Here is a 14,296-nt window from a genome sequence, read left to right on the forward strand (position 1 = left end):
TTCATCATTAGCCCTCCGCACCTCCATCCCCAGTCCTGGTATCTTTGCCTCTTAAGGTCCCAGGACAATTTTGAGAAGGGAAAACAGCTGAGTCACAGAAACTTAACCAATTTTATTAACCACAAGGAAGCTGGTATCGACAAAAGATTAATCAGTTGATCTAAGAAAGAAATGGAAAATTTTATTCACGCCAAATTGAGGATTATAACCTGGGAAGAGCATCCTAGAAATCTCCAAGAACTGTTCTGCCCATTGAAAGTCAAGGCACAGTTATGTAAGGTTTTTGAGACAAAATGCTGTACATTAAATGACATATTATTGACAGTTTACACAATCCAGATGTAAGCATCATTATGGCTCCTTATAAAATCCACAAGGAATGTTATCTTTTAAGGACTTGTCTTGTTGGTGCTATGAGAATGTGGCTCCTTAGGGTCGAGCAGGTGTTTCTGCTGATGGGGGAGGTTTGCTCAGTGCATAATGTAGGTACACAACACACAGTAGGGGGAGAGAGGAGGCCAAAGGGCAGAGAAAACTTCTCATGTTTAAATTTTTCTTGTCTTGCCCTAAAATATGAATTTTATTTCACACTGGCAATCTCCACTCCAAATACCTCTCAAGAAGGGGAACTTCTACAACCTAAATCTGATAATGTTTTCTTCAAACCTACCCTCTCCCATCACGTAACGAGACACTTCCTTTTATTTATTTATTTTTTAATTTTTTTAATTTTTTGGCCACACCGCGCGGCTTGTGGGATCTTAGTTCCGCAACCAGGGACTGAACTCGGTTAAGCCTGAGTCTTAACCGCTGGACCACCAGGGAATTCCCAAGACACTTCCTTTTAGCAGGGAGCCCCAGGGAGCTGGCTTCTAGTTCCCAAGCCTGAGCCACCCTCGGGCACCCCGTGGTCAATGTGTCCATATTGCCATCCCAGCTGTAGGAGATTCACAAGAAGTCTTGTGCTTTGAAGTGTCCCAGCTTACCTACATTTTACATATCAAGAGGGAAGAGGAAATCATTATTGGTAAGAAAGATAGGGGAAATAGCAGAGGTCGGATATTCTAAAGCAATTAGTTGGGACAACAGAAGGAACAAAGGGAAAGACATTATGCAAATAGAGGCCATTCCATCCCTCAGAAGATAATGTCCTCTTTGAACACAAAGGAAGGCTTCTAAAGCAGCCCAGTTCATTCCAATTCTGTTCAAATATTAAGCTTCCTCATGATTAATATTAGGCCTGTGTAGCATCAGGGCTCCGATACTTTAACACTTTCATATTCCCCAGTAATGATGTTGGTATTCACTCTATTAGATTTTAAATATTTCACAAAATTGGGCAGGAGTCAGTACAGTCATCAGTCTTATATTTCTACAAAATAACTCAAAACTGGCATGAGCCCATACCTCTCTTCTTTTTTTGTAGGTTTCCCCTATATAGTCTTTTGAGGGCTACTAAATGGGGGGGAGGGGATCTTTGCTAGAAATCCATTCTCTGATTTCAGTTACTTTAGGAGGAGAAAGCAAGGTGTTACTGAACTCAGGGCACCATTCAAAAGCCAATACTTGAGTATTGAGTGCTGGTTGGAAAGGAAAGTTGCTTTTTTCAGGAGGATGGCAACCTAGGGAGAAGGTAGGCTTGTGTCCAAAAACCATCTCCAAAGATTCTGCTCAACCATGAAAGCTTTTTTTTTTTGCGGTACGCAGGCCTCTCACTGTTGTGGCCTCTCCCGTTGCGGAGCACAGGCTCCAGACGTGCAGGCTCAGCGGCCATGGCTCACGGGCCTAGCCGCTCCGCGGCATGTGGGATCCTCCTGGACCGGGGCACGAACCCGTGTCCCCTGCATTGGCAGGCAGACTCTCAGCCACTGCGCCACCAGGGAAGCCCATGAAAGCTTTTAAAAGGAGAATCATTGGGGGAGTGGGACAGAGTCTTCGACATCCTTCACTGTGTACAGACTTTCTTCTGATTGGTTGGTGACGAGGTAACAGGGTGGTGTTCCAGGAATCTTGTGCTCAGCCTGAAGTCACCTAGGAGGGGGCTTAGTTCCTGCAGAACTCAAAGGTATTTTGTTATGTATATTCTTTGAGGAGGAACCATGACCCTGCTTTTTTTTTTTTGATTTTATTTTTGGCCTTGCCATGTGGGATGCAGGAATCTTAGTTCTCTGACCAGGGATCAAACCCATATCCCCTGCAGTGGAAGCACAGAGTCTTAACCACTGGACCACCAGGGAAGCCCCTGCACTACTGTTCTTGACTTCTCCTCCTTAGTTTCTGCATTCCCTCCCTTCCCTGATAAGCAACTGTTTGAATCTGCCCTTTTGGAACTCAGGGAAGGTCAAGGAGGCTGAATGAAGCCTATTTCCTACAAACAAGAAATGGGGGAACACTGAAAGGATATATACCCAGGAGGGCACCACAGGGTCCTGCTCCGTTTCAAAGGCACAGTGGAATTGGAAAATATCCCCTCTACCCTTGCACCCTTCCTCCATGGGACCAGCACTCTTTCTTCTCTCCATGTGGAGAAACCAGGAGAAATGGAGATCAGAGCTCATCCCTCCCATCAGCAGAAGAGAGCAGAGGACAGTAGAGGTGTTACCAGAAGGGGGACCCCTTCCAGGGCCTGAGAGTGGGCTCTTGTCTAACACTTGGAAATGAATTGTCAGAGGAGACATATGTACTGACAAAGCAAAAGACTTTATTAGGATGGGGTTCCCCGGGCAGAGAGCAGTAGGATACAGGAACCCAGGAGAACCTCTCTGCCATGTGGCTTGTAGTCTCAGGGTTTATGGTGGTGGGGCTAGCTTTCTAGGTTGTCTCTGGACAATCATCTTACCTGTGAAACTGAGCAGGACCCTATGGGGCTCCTGGGCATGGAAGTCTTTCTGTGTCCCCCATTTCTTGTTTGTAGGAAATAGGCTTCAGCCTCCATGACCTTCCCTGAGTTCCAAAGGGCAGTTTCAAACAATTGCTAATCAGGGAAGGGAGGAGATGTAGAGACAAGGGAGGAACAGTCAAGAAACAATAGTGCAGCCTCGGGGCAGGGTCCTGGTTCCCCCTCAAGGAACATATATAGCAGTATTTTTGAGCTCTTCTGCAGAATTAAAATCCCCAACAGGGACTTCTCAGGCAGTCCAGTGCTTAGGACTCTGTACTTCCAATGCAGGGGGCATGGGTTCAGTCCCTGGTCTGGGAACTAAGATCCCACATGTTGTACAGTGCAGCCAATAACTAGTAAATAACTAACTAAATAAATAAATAAATCCCCCAACAAATGGAAGATGTTAACTACCTAATGAAGCATTCTTCATCCCAGAGAGAAGGTCACAGTTCGATAACCTTGAGAACAACAGAAGCTCATCAGGAGACCACCTGAGGCCGGATTAAAGGATTGTAGGCCCTGCACACACCCAGATCCTTATCAGCAACCCTGCCCTTGAACCACTGCTATAAAACTCCTCACCAAATCCCCCTGGTTTGGGACATACAGTTTTGAGGGTATTAGCTGTGTCCCCCTTTGCCTGGCAAAGCAATAAAGCTGTGTCCCCCTTTGCCTGGCAAAGCAATAAAGCTATTGTTTTCTACTTCACCCAAAACTCTGTCTCTGAGATTTGATTCAGCACTGGTGCACAGAGGCCAAGTTTCAGCATCACCTGCACCCATATTTGGTCCGATTTAAGGCCTTTCCTGATGGCACGTGGCTCTCTCAGTCAGTCAAGTTTCCAGTGCGAGGGTTTCTGGGAGGTGGGCAGGACATATTATGGCCTGGCATCTCCCTCCCTCCTTTTGGACCCCACCCCCCGAATTCTTTTGGCTGACAGTAGCTTGTCAGTTCCATGTTCCTTATTGGGACCTCCTGTTGTGAGACAACTCATGCAAGTGGTTATTATCCTGCCTGGCCAGGGCCAGGTAGTTTCAGTCAATGAATGGTTCCCTAACAGAGGGATAGCAAATTTTAAGGAAAGGACATTTGGTGACATTAGCAGGCTTCAGAGTGGGAGGGAAAATAGGAGAAGATTAGGGGACAGACAACATCCATGTCCTGGTGTACCACCTACCCATTGTTGACACCCTTCCTTGACAGCCCACATTGCTGTCCATTACCGACCTCAGCTGTCACAATTCAAAGACAAGGCAACCCTTTGAGCAGTGACAGTTCCAAGTGAGATCTTCCACTTAGAGTCCCCTCAATCCATCCCCCAAGTTACCAGGCACCCAGGAAGTTCTGTGTTTTTATCCATCCCAGGGATTTACCCAAGAGTTGTTTACCTCCTTTGAGCCCTTAAGAGCTCCTCTTTCACTCTTCCAGGAAGATGGGGCGATTCACCCTTTAAAGGTACCTGGATTATTCCTAGAAGGTCCCCAGTCACCTGGAAGCTTCTCCTTAAAGACTGTGATTACTTCCACTTCCCAGAGAATAGAACTTGATTTCCTCCAGAGGGGCCCAGAGCATCACAATACAAAGGCCCAAGAGTGATAGCATGACCTTCTGTTACCTCTCCCACTAGGGCAGAGAAAATGACCCTAATTTCTGGCATGGCATCTGCCACATACACCAAAGCTGAGTTCTCTTCAGAGACGGCCTTGGGTGTGTTAGGATTTCAGTTGCCTTGCAGGGAATTTACTCCGTAGGTTTCACCCTCTCTGTGCCCTTCCAACAGGATAGAAACCAAGTCTTTCACTTGCCAGTGGGAGATAAACAACTAATGTGGAAACCAGACTGGGAGGGGAGAACAGATGTATGTTTTCTCAGTCCAAGCACAAATGCTTAAGTCTCAAGAAAGCATTCCTCTCCTTTGTCCACTAATACTCCCTTTATTTTATTATTATATTATGTATTATTATATACTAATTATATTTATATTTATTGTAATTATATTAGTTATTAGCTATAATATTATATAGTATTATTTTCCTTCTCCTCCTGGAGTCTGTCCAATATACCACATGCCCCTTCTTCAAGCATAGCTTACCCCCACCCCATAATAATAAAGCCCCATGAGACCCAGGCTGGTCTCATGTGTTACAAAATGTGCCATCTCAAGTGCCTCCTGAATATGAAGAGATTTCTCCCCGGCTCCATATGCTGGTGGAAAGAGTGAGCTTTGATACTTTCTTCTAGTTTTTCCAGGTGGTGAGAAGGAAGAGTCCTGGTCCCATGGATGAGGGGTGCAGGGAAAGATGGGGGCAGCAGGTACTTCCACCCTAGGCAATGGCTTGCTATCTCCTAAGGTAATTGAAATCAGATGTGAGGTTAATTTCCCTTTTGTAAACCACTCCTATTTAGGCTACCTGAAAAATGTGTTTGTCTCTTAAGAATTGACCTTGGACTTCCCTAGTGGTGCAGTGGTTAAGAATCCGCCTGCTAATGCAGGGGACAAGGGTTCAAGCCCTGGTCCAGAAGATCCCACATGCCGCGGAGCAACTAAGCCCACGTGCCACAACTACTGAGCCTGCGCTCTAGAGCCCAGGAGCCACAACTAATGAGCCCATGTGCCACAACTACTGGAGCCCACGTGCCTAGAGCCTGTGCTCCGCAACAAGAGAAGCCACCACCACGAGAAGCCCGTGCACCGCAATGAAGAGTAGCCCCCACTGGCCGCAATTAAAGAAAGCCCACGCGCAGCAATGAAGACCCAATGCCGCCAAAAATTAATTAATTAATTATTTAATTTTAAGAAAAGAATTGACCTTGACCTTATCCCTTGAGAAATAACAAATCAGGCCTTATTATGTTAAAGGCACAGCAATCCCTCTTTTGACTTGGGTTTTATTACAGTGAAGCCACACGTTTATGGAAAGTGCCTCTACTTACCCTCCAGATCGGTTATTCTCAATGCTGGCTAAACATTAGAACTACCTTAGGAGCTTAAAAAAGAAAAAAAGAAAAAAACCTATTCCCTATATAGAAACTCTAAACATACATTTGCCCTATATCCCAACAATTCCACTTCTAATTATATGCCTAAGAAAGATGAGTGCACTGACAAGTGTGTGTACACCAAAAGACACATAAAAAAGGTTTATAGGAGGTTTGTTATGATAGCCAAAAATTGAAAACAACCACATTTCTATCAGAAATAGAATGGATGCATACATTGTGGCACATTCAGCTGATGGAATGAATAACTGCTGACTCCCACAACGTGGATGAATCTCACGGACACTGCGCTTAGGGAAAGAAGCTAAGATCCAAAAGACCACATGCTGCCTGGCCCCATTTCTATCTGTGAAGTTCAAGAACAGGCAAAATGAATCTCAGGTGACAGAAGTACCCTATCATGGGGAGATGGGAGGAGTTACTGCCTCAGAGAGGCATGAAGGAGTTTTCTGGAGGGGCTGGAAAGTTCTATAGCTTCATCAGGATGTTGGTACATGGGTATAGATTTATGTAAAATTTCATTCTCCTGAAATCTTAAGATATGTGTAATCTCCTGTAATATACTATAGCTCAGTACAAATTTTTATAAAATGAGCAAAACTTTATAAAATACAAAATACCTAAGCCAGGACCCTCCTTCCCTGAGAGTCTGATTCAATTGGCTTTGAGGGGGGCCCAGACAAGGGGGTATTTTAAGAGTCTCATAGGGATCATTTTCCCAGCTTTATTGGGATATAATTGACATATATATTGTATAAGTTTAAGGCTTACAATGTAATGATTTGATATATGTATATGTTGCAAAATGATTACCACAATAAGGTTAATTAACACATCCATCACCTTGTGAAATAAAATTCATATTTTATGGCAAGACAAGAAAAATGTAAACATAAAAAATGTTCTCTGCCCTTTGGCCTCCTCTCTCCCCCTTACTGAGCATTGTGTATCTGCATTATGCATTAATCAGACCTTCCCACCAGCAGAAATACCTGCTCAACAATAAAGACCAGCATTCTCCTAGCACCAACAAGATAACTCCTTAAAAGATAACGTTCCTGGGTAAGCTGTGACAAAGCAAAAGAGAGGCATGGACATATATACACTACCAAACGTAAGGTAGATAGCTAGTGGGAAGCAGCCACATAGCACAGGGAGATCAGCTCGGTGCTTTGTGACCACCTGGAGGGGTGGGATAGGGAGGGTGGGAGGGAGGGAGACACAAGAGGGAAGGGATGTGGGAACAGATGTATATGTATGACTGATTCAGTTTGTTATAAAGCAGAAACTAATTAAAAAAAAAAAAAAGATAACGTTCCTTCTCAATCTTGTAAGGGGTCACAAGACACTTAGATCTGGATTGTGTAAATTGTCAATAATACGTCATTTAACGTACAGCCCTCTGTCTCAAAAAACTTATATAACCGTGCTTTGACCTCTAACAGGCAGAACAGAGCTTTCTGCAATGCTGTTCCCAGGTTATTATCCTCAATTTGGCTTGAATAAAATTTTCCATTTCTTTCTTAGATCGACAGATTAATTTTTCACCAACACCTCATACAGTTACAACTGTGTAATAGGGAATAACCTTTGTATACTATTACAAGTTAATCACTAACTTGTTGCCCATAAGCTATGGGCAATTTACATAGTGGCCCATCTCTGGGAACCCTGCATCCCAGATAATGAGCATTATGCTAAAATACCTTTGTTTACCTCACAGGAAACATCCTGACCAGGCCCACCTGTGAACAACTACAGGAAGGAAGAAATTAGCACATCCCATCTGGAAGGTGACTCGAACCAGGAAAAGTTTGACTTTACTCCCTCCCCTTTTAGTATAAAAGAAGCCTGAATTCTAACTCAGGCAATATGGTTCTTTGGGACACTAGTCCACCACCTTCTCAGTCTGATGGCTTTCTGAATAAAGTTGCTATTCCTTGTCCCAACAACTCGTCTCTCAATTTATTGGCCTGTCACACAGCGAGCAGTACATATTTGGACTTGGTAACGTGTGTATGTGTTTAAGAACTTTTAAGACCTTTTCTCTTAGCAACTTTCAAATAGACAATACAGTATTGTTAACCATAGTGACATGTTGTACATTACACCAGAGCATTTTATACACAGCCTGCTTTGAGAATTCTGACCCAGATAAGTGGACCTACACTCAGATAGATTTTCTCTGACCCTGTGGAGAACCCTTACAATCGTAGGGAGAAGTGGGGAGCATTTTGGCCCATGCAGGAATCTGGTCTACCGGACTAAAGTCGGCGACTTGGCCTTAATGCCTAAGGAGAGTGTCTCACTCCACTGTGTTTCAAATCTAATCATTTAGGCAAAGCAATGAAGGCAGAGGAGACCTACCCCCAGGAAGCCAGCCTCAGAGGCATTTAACCTTTCTGTTGCATGGGACAGAAGAAAGGCACTGAAAAGAGAAGAACCAGCCTACCAAGCTGCAGGTCTTGCCTCTCCAGTGATTCCCAACCTTGGCTGCCCAGTGGGATCATCTGGGGAGCTCTGAAAACTCCCAATACCCAGGCTGCACTCCAGACTCTCTGGGGGTGGCCCAGGCATCAGCATTTTGTAAAGCTCCCCAGATGATTCCACTGGGCAGCCAAGGTTGAGAACCACTATTCTTAACCCTACAGACATAGGCCACACCCACACATTAAAGCACAGTGACCTTGACCACTGTCCAAGAATCTGACCCCACTCCATCAGCATTGCCTTCTATTGGAGAGAGATGGGGACAGGAAGGAAGAGGGCCAGAGACCTCCTCCCCTCACCAGCTCTGGGGAAGGTACTGTTCTTGGTGTCATGCAGCTGGAATATACAGACTCTTCCTCAAAAGCCCTGCAACCTCACAGCTGGAGAACACAACCTCACCAGCCACTTAGTGGATGTGAACATTTTTCCATTGTGCCAGATTATTCTATTAGCCTGGTTGTACAGGGGTCCATGCTTCCCAGAATCACCTTCCCTGAGTGGTTCCAGGTTAGAGCTGCCCAGAGTGAAGTAGCCCCCATTGAATGTTCATGGCGGTGAGAAACAGATGCTACTAGGTTCCAGTTTGCCCTGGCTCTGCTCTCTGCACGCCGTCTTCAGCCCTTCTGCTGAATGCTGGCTCTGCTGACCCACAGTGACACAATCACCACGGGATGCTTCACTGCAAATGCACAGAGGCAGCAGCTAAAGAACCAACAGCTTCCCGTGGGTTTCTACACCAGCTCCTCTGTGGTCTCACTCTTACAGCTGGACATAGCCCGCTGCCAGGCTTCCTGACAATCTCTGACTCATTCACCTGTGTCCTTTCTTCAAGTGAGCACCTTTTCTGATCCCTCTATGCCCTTTTTTTGAACTTTTAATTTCCCAGTTCCTCCCACAGTTGGGTACGGTCAACTTCTTTTAATCCCTGATAACCTAACATTCATCATGGTTCTGCTTTTCTGATTTTACCCTGATGGACACACCACAGAAGGGCAGGAGGGAGCCTTCCAGGATGTTGGAAATGTTCTATATCTTGAGCTGGGACGTGATTACACAGGGACTATATGTATATATTTTTTAAATTAATCAAACCTTATTCTTTTTTTTTCCTTTTTTTTTTAATTGGAGTATAGTTAAACCTTATTCTTTTTAAAGATTTTTTTGGATGTGGACCGTTTTCAAGTCTTTATTGAATTTGTTACAATATCGCTTCTGTTTTATGTTTTGGTAGTCTGGCTGCGAGGCATGTGGGATCTTAGCTCCCCGACCAGGGATCGAACCTGCACCTCCTGCATTGGAAGGCGAAGTCCTAACCACTGGACCACCAGGGAAGTCCCTCAAACCTTATTCTTAAGGTTCAGTGAAAGCACAGCAATAGACTGAGTGCCAACCCATTCAGGCCTGGACCACAGACCCCCAGCCCCACGCCTGCCTGCTCACCTCCTCCCAGGCCCCAGCACATCTCTCTCTGCTGCTGCCGTTGGCTGCTGCCACTGCTGAATATGCAACAGTCCTTCTAAGGACTCCTCTGCCTGCTGGCTCTGACAATAACAGATCATGATTACAAATGGCTTTAGACTGAAGAAAGATCTTTGGTCTTCATTAAGGTTTATTTGTGACTGTTCCAATGGTGGTTTCTGAGGGAAGAGAAAGAATGCCGATGGTAATTAGGTCCTCCTAATTGCAGTAGTTGCTGATTGCCTGTATTAAAAACATTTGAGGAAGTGTAGCAATTAGAGCTTCGGGAAATATTTTAAAACAAAGTGAAAAGAAGCCTCAAAGTGCAAGGATGCAGAGAGGCAGCCAGGAGCCCCTGCCCAGCTGGAGTAGACCCAGAGTAACCCTAGATGGCTGAGCCCCTCACCCCCGCACGATGGTTGTGGTGGTCTCAGGAAAAAGAGACATGTTTCCTCCAGAACTGGCTATGAATCAGCCCGTGGAGACACAACTTTACAAACAGGATAATAATGCCAGGCATATATTAATATACATATATACGCATTAGCCTGCTAAATCCACACAACAAACTACAGCATTATTCCCATTAAAGATGAAGAAACTAAGGTCTTCACTGAAGGAGAAAGTAGAAAACTTTCCAAGGTCATGTACACAGCAGGTGGCAGACCCCAACTCAAGGCACATGCCCATAACCAATACATTATTCCATGTCTTTCTCATTCCCAAAGCCCTGGATTCCTCTCACCATCAGCACCCCAGCAAGGCAAGCTTGCTTGTGAGTTCACACCACCCCCTCCCACCAACACTTTATCGTGTCTCCTTCCAGAGCCATTTCCAATCACCAAACCAGCTAACAAGTCCTCTTGCTGTCTCTCAGCCCTCCACAGACCTGCCCAGGCCCCTCCCCACACGTTCCCTGAGAATGAGCTCGTGGAATTTCTAAACTCCTCTTCCCAGGAAGATCAGAGGTCCAAGGTCTTTCATCTGTCCCTGCATTTCTACCTCAAAGAATTCTAATCACGCTCATCAATCATCTCAAAAAGTCTCCAATCTGCCAACCAAACTTTCCTTTTCCTCTGGCCTCGTGGTCCCCCGTTACGCTTAAACAGGAATGTAAGTAACATGAGGGAAGAGATTTGGGTCTGTTTTCTTTCCTGTTGTAACCCTGGCATTTAGAAGAGTGACTGGCATGTAGTAGGCACTCAATAAACAGTCACCAAATGAATGAGCGCTTTTTTTTATCCAACCAGAAATACATCCTCTATATTTCTAAGCATCTCTTGGTATGTGGTGCTGTCTTAATTGTCAGAGATGCATCCCCTGTGTTCCTTTTTATCCAACACTTTCTCTAGAATCATACCTTCATGCCTTTCAACCTAGCCCAGATGGATCCATATGGCCACTCTTTGAGCCCAGGAAGCATTTGTATTTCTAAAGTCTGACTTCTAAGATGATTACCTCTATGTCACTGCTCCGATGACATCCCAGACAAAGGTGTTCTCAAACTCACCTGTGTGGTGCCTTGAAGAGAAGGACATTGTACTATGTCCATCAGGAAACAAGATTAAAACTTTATTTCCATCTCTTTATTGGTACTGGCACCCCCAAAAGAAATACTGGTCCATTAAGTAAGGAATGCTAATGGTTTACTCACCTCCTACTGACAGTGATGACAGGCTTGGTTAAGGGTTTTTACTAAGGGCCATTAAAGGGAAGACTGTGTGACAAGCTTCTGGGTTGCTTGGAAAGGACAGACTGCACATAGATGCTGGGGGCGTGGGATGGGTGTAAAGCAGAGGAAGGTGAAGGTGAATGAGGATACAGATTCGGGGAAGGGAGGCTGCTGGTAAAAGTGCAAGTAACATAGACCACGTGACTCAGAAATGTTTTCGAACCTGAAATATTTCATTGTTAATTTAAAAGAAACTCAATCCTTGTTGATTAATATGCACCAGATGCCATTCTAAGCACTTTATGTGCATTGCTGCATTAATCCTCATGGCAATCCCACAGGGTAGGAATTATTACCATCTCCATTTTATGAATGAGGAATGAGAGGCCTAGAGAGGCAAAATAACTTGCTCAGAGTCCCCTAACTAGTCCATCTATTTCTACAGTACATATTCCTGAACACTATATATGGAGGTCAGGAGTGGGAGGCTAGTGGGCTTTACAGTGTCTGGAAGCTTCTCTCCCACACACCTGTCCCTTGATTCATTCTGCAAATAACTTGCTGACTGCCTACGATAAGCCAATACCATGCTCCGTACTCAATATATAAGTAGCATGTTAGAAAGTTCCTTTGGAGATTGGCTATTATGACGAACTGAATATAAGCCCCTATATCTCTGTTACCCCCAAACCCATGAAACAAACTCACAAAGGCATGGGAAAGCAAGAAAGTGTCATCAGATGGTCAGAAATTTTAAGTCAAAGCTGAAGCTGGGAAGCAGACAACATACACACTACAGATAAACAAAACTAGAAGGAACCATCACCCCAAAATTTGCAGGAGAATCTCCAGAGAAGGTAGGAATGTATGGAGAGGGGCTCCGAGCTCCGAGTCAAGGGATACAGGAAGGAAGGACAGGCCCAGGAGTACTTGTCAAGGTGATTAACTGGGGAGACAGAACAACTACGGCAGGCCTGTGAGAAGCTAACCAGGTAAGAACACTGAGAAGTAAGATGAATTTTGAAAGTCTCATACGTGGATGCAAAACATCAAGAATAAAGAGAAAATCCTAAAAATTTCCAGAAAGAAGAAAAAGGTCACGTAAGATCATTGTTCCTTATCTTCCTCCCACCTGTTTTTATTTTTAAAGGAAGAAACTTTAGATTTTTGAATATGTATGAGTACAGGATAAAGATGTAAAAGTTATAGGAGGGCATAATTCATATAGCAAGATCTCTGCTGAGGTGGATTAGGTTGAGAAATTCTTCTCTTCCTCTAAAACAAGGGAGAAAATGCTAAGGATGGGTAGAGATGCAGCTGAGTTTCAGGGTAGATGGTCAGAAAATTGAGGGAGATCATGCCCTGGTAGCCTCTGTTCTTTTTATTTTGAATAATTACTATGTGCCAATCACTGTCCTTAACATATCATTCCTCATTTGAATCTCAAAACGAACCTACATACACAGACTGGGGAAAACCATAGTGCATATATCACGGGAAGAGTATCCAAAATATATTTTAAACACCTATGAATTAACAATAAAAATCAAACAACTCAATTTCTTTTTAAGTGAGCAAAAGCCATGAACAAAATTCACAAAAGGAAATATACATTAACCAACAAGCACGTGAAATGTTGCTCAGCATCTTTAGCCATGAGGGCAATGCCAATGAAAACCACAGCAAGATACCACTTCAAACCTATTAGAATGGTTAAAATCAGATGTCAACAAGAATATGGAGCAACTGGAATTCTCACACATTGCTGTGAGAATGCAGAGTGGTACAACCATTTTGAATTATTTGGAAGTTTCTTATAAAGTTAAAGATACATCTACTGTATGACCTAGCAATTCTGTGCCTAGGTATTTACCCAAGACAAATGAAAACATATATCTATTAAAAGGCATGCACACAATTGTTCATAGCAACCTGATTCATAATAGTGTCCCAAACTGGGAACAATTCCAAATGTCCATCAAGTGGAGGATGTATTACAAATTGTAGTATGTCCACACGATGGAATATTACTCAACAATATAAAGAAGTAAACCATTGATACCCATAACAGCATGGATGAATCTCAGAAACATTATGCTGAGTAAAAGAAGGTAGTCACAAAAAAGAACATACTATATGGTTGTACTTACATGAAACAGGCTAAACGAATCTATGATGATGGAAGAAATAGACTGACTAGAAGGGGGTACAAGTGAGCTTTCTGGGGTGATGGAAATGCTTCATTTCTTATTTTCAGATGTTGTTACACAAATGTATATAATAGTCAAAATTCATCAAACTGAACAGTTAAGACCTGTACATTTTATTATATATACACACATATATATATAATGTTTTAATTAAAAAATATATTTTTAGGAACTTCCCAGGTGGTCCAGTGGTTAAGAATCTGCCTTCCAATGCCGGGGACGCAGGTTCGATCCCTGGTCGGGGGGTTAAGATCCCACATGCTGCCAGACAACTAACCTGCGCACCACAACTACTGAGCCTGCGCACTCTAGAGCATGCACGCCACAACTAGAGAGACCGTGAGCCAAAACGAAGATCTCACATGCTGCAACTAAGACTTGACACAGCCAAATAAATAAATAATTTTTTTTTAAAAATACATTTTTAGGGGCTTCCCTGGTGGCGCAGTGGTGGAGAGTCCGCCTGCTGATGCAGGGGACACGGGTTCGTGCCCTGGTCCGGGAGGATCCCACATGCTGCGGAGCGGCTGGGCCCATGGGCCATGGCCGCTGAGCCTGCGCGTCCGGAGCCTGTGCTCCGCA

The sequence above is a fragment of the Hyperoodon ampullatus genome (assembly GCF_949752795.1).
Source record: "Hyperoodon ampullatus genome assembly, chromosome: 14".
Lineage (NCBI taxonomy): Eukaryota > Metazoa > Chordata > Mammalia > Artiodactyla > Ziphiidae > Hyperoodon > Hyperoodon ampullatus.